This window comes from Cupressus sempervirens, chromosome 6 (genome assembly GCF_028749045.1).
Source record: "Cupressus sempervirens isolate cs-2001-9-10 chromosome 6, ASM2874904v1, whole genome shotgun sequence".
Lineage (NCBI taxonomy): Eukaryota > Viridiplantae > Streptophyta > Pinopsida > Cupressales > Cupressaceae > Cupressus > Cupressus sempervirens.
Genome location: NC_143123.1, coordinates 448,612,340 through 448,616,369, shown reverse-complemented (window position 1 = coordinate 448,616,369; position 4,030 = coordinate 448,612,340).

The following is a 4,030-nucleotide window of genomic DNA, read 5'->3' as shown; positions in this document are numbered from 1 at the left end:
ACAACCACTTATTGAGTAGAACATAAAAAAGTTACAAAGCAAGTGGAATATATGTATTGATAAAAGAAACAATTAAAATAGTTGGAATGGAGGTATTTTGGGACTTTGATTTTAATAAATAAGGAAAAAATGATTGATATTCCCATCTTTTGAGTTTTATAGGAAAATGACCTCTTTCCTTCATGTTTAAGTCTTTACAAACCTGTGCTTTGTTGTATGAGGTTTTCTCTACGTAATTTATCAACTTAAAGCTATCAGATTTCCACAATCCATATGAATGTTTGAAAGCTTTTGAATTTGATTGTATAAATAATTTTCATCACATAAAGATGATAAAAATTCTTCACACAATCAAATCCAAAAGATTTGGAACATTTATCATCTTTCTCTTATGCATATTGTAAATCACCAATTTCTCTCTAGGTAAAATGATTAATGATTCAAAAAATTTCACAATTAAATTTTCATCATTGTTTTTGGATTTGAATGTTTATGATATGTAGCATATTCTATGATCATCAAAAGAAACGAAAAACATATCTTAACATTTCACTTTCATAGTTATCGAACATTTCAAAATCATCAAAAGGTTGTTTGTTTAAAATGAATAGTGCTATGAAAACCAAACTTCACATAGAGAACAATAATTTGAAAACAACATATTGTTGTGATGATTTTCTAAATATGATGAATATTCACTATGTATGGGTAAAGTATGAGATGGAGCAAGAGGGGTTAGCATGTGGGTGAATGCACTAAGTTATGGTGCCAAGAAGATGATGCACAACTAGAATTTTAAAAATTATAAAAGTGCACACACGCTTAGGCTTGGGCTCCACAAGTGCCCAAGACAAAGCATATGCACACTTATATATATATATATATATATATATATATATATATGGGTTGCAAACCCCTAGCCCATTCCATTTTCTCTTCTTTCTTTTTGCTGCTACCTTTTTCCCCCTCAACAACATGCACACTATTTGTAGAAGTTGAAGAATTTGCTCACTTTTCTCCTCAAAATGCCTCCTCGTCACCAGAGATCAAGATCGAGATCATCAAGTATGCTTTCTACTCTTGTTTTTTCATTGTTTTGTATATATTCTTAGTTTTGCTTCAAATTTTTTATTTATTTTATAAATGCAATTAGTTTCTAACTAGAAAATGTGAATAATCAACCACCAAATCCCAAGCCTAATCAATGAAATCAAAATGAAAACCCTTGACAAGATCAAAATCAAAACCCTCCACAAGAAGAGCAAGAACTTCCACAACCTCAACCAATTGAAAGACCTCCTCCTATCATCCAAGATAATATAATGAATGAAGAAAGAAGGAAAATGAATTAGAAACAATCATTGGTAGGTTGAAAGCTTTTAGGAAAAATAATCCTATGAGAGCACAATTGGCATCCTCTCTTGAGTCCATTATGAGCCATATAGCTTCAATTAGTGGTCAGTTGGATATTTGGCATGTTAAGAAAGAAGAACAAAGAAAATATTATGCAAACAAAGAATCCTATAAAGATGTAAGAAAAAAGGACATAGCAAAAGGTAGCATATGTGCATTGTTTAACGAGACACTGTTAAACATACAACTAAAAGGTTCCCCATCCATTGATGCATACATGATGATATTAGAAATAACTTTTGGGATAGATGGTAGATGGTATTTGATGCCCCTCCCTACAATAATCATGAGGTTCCAATGTATTTCTTAAAGAAATTCTATTGTGAATTTGTCCTTGGTGAGATCCCCAATTATTTTGACATGTTAGATTCTTAGGGTAGAGGTGGGGGTCATCATTTGAGAGTTCGAAGGTACATGGTGACCCTAATGCAGTTAGGATGTCTATTGTCAAGCCATAAGGTGATCATGTCATAGACCCTCATTCATTGTGACAATCTAGTAGTTGAGGAGGATCCTTCTTTGTGTTGTGGTCACATTTGCATGTTATGTGGATCCTTATGCATGTTTGGTAGTCACGTTGGAGACACTATGGATGATGGGCTAGCCACTGATGAGTTCCTGAGTGACACATTTAGCATTAACACACATGTAAATTATAATTATAATAAACTAATTTGATCACATTTTGTATGTACAGTGAATGACTAATTAATTAGCATGTCTTGACATTGTTCAAAATTTAGGGTAAGAGTGTTGATGGCCCTAGTACATATTCCTCGGCCCCATTTTACGTCCTGTCGATGAGTCGAGAGGTATGTATCAATTTGATCATTTAAATTGATACATATATTTATTAAGTAATGATATGAAGGATTGATAAAAAAAATTTCCACATGCATTAGTTCTCTTTTGGACCATCAAAATTCACAAGGGACTCTGAGCCTAGGCATGATATGAGCTTCGTAGAGGTACATTTTTTTCATGTTAATTTAATTCATTTTATTAAATTAGATTATATAAAAAACATACAAATTGTATTATATGATTTGCAATTATTGACGTCTGAGATTCCTCCTCATCTTTGTCAGTCCATCGATCATGGAGTTGTTGCCGTGATGGCTAGTTCAGAGCCATTGACTGAGGTATGAAAGAGTTTTCATAGTTTTAGTTGTTATTTATAATAGTTAGTATTGAAATTTCAAATGGCATTTATAAGTATGATCATGTGATTATATTGATTGAATTGTTGTAGGGCCTTGTTACTCCCGATCATCCATAAGCCTTTGAGGTGGATGTACAGAGTGACTATTTGACGGCGGTAAGAAAATAATTAATTTTGTATGTACACATTTTTGATTTCAATGTATAATAATTATTGATTCATATATACTTTATTTTTATCAGCTCTAATTAGAGAGGAGCCTAAATAAGAGGACAAGCGAGTGTGTGAGGAAGACCTCAACATCCCCATCATCTCCCTCCATGCAATGACCAAAGACCTCTAGGGGTTTGTTTCCTTCCCTGCATGATAAGGAGAAAATATAGGGATGGACACACATGTATAGGCATTAGTGGACGTATATCTTAGATATTTCTATGTTAGTGGACATATTCAACATACATTTGATGTATATATGACATTTTATATTTGATGCATGCCATTATTAGAATTACAACTTTGATGCATCAGTTTGTTCATGTATGACATTATTGGTTATCATTATATATATATACATATATATATATATATACATATATATATATATATATATATATATATATATATATATATATATATATATATATATATATATATATATACATATATATAAATTTAGATATATATATATATATATATATATATATATATATATATATATATATATATATATATATATATATAAAATTATTCTTGTTTACATTTTAAGTATTTCATGTATTTCATTTTAGTGTAATTTGCATCCAAAATAAGGGTAGGAATCATTATAATAAGCTTTCATAGTATCTTTTGACATGTGAATAAGGCTATGATATTATTTGTATTTAAATTGTACAAGTTATGAATACTTTTGATTATGAGTAACTTATTTGGATTTTTTGTTGGGATGAGAATAGTGAAACTTGCATTCTTATTATTGCTATATAATTAGCATTGAAGTTTGAGTCTTGAGTTGGCTGTATTATGTAAATGTCTAAGCTTGAATCTTATTGTCATCATAAACATTTGAAGATTTTATATTATATGGTTTATCTTTAGAACACAAGAAGTCTTGAAATCAAGTTTTTAATTTATTCATGGAATTTGATATCAATATTGCTTGCTTATCCATCTCTTTGAGAGCTTCATTCATGGAAACACATTATATATGCTCTTCTTATGATTCCTATAGCTATAGTTGCTTTTTTTCTTGGATATCTTTTGTCTGTCATTATCCTAGTGTAGGGCACCTAACAACCCTTGTTTTGGCTTTGTTTGTGTTGTTTCTTTGAGGCTTGTTGTGACTCTAGCCAAGTCAGGGTGGTGTGTTGGTGTGCTTAGATCAAGTTGGTTTGACTAAGCCTTGTTTAGGTATGTGCAAGCTAATAAAAACTAGGAGGGACACAAGGTGGTCAAAGT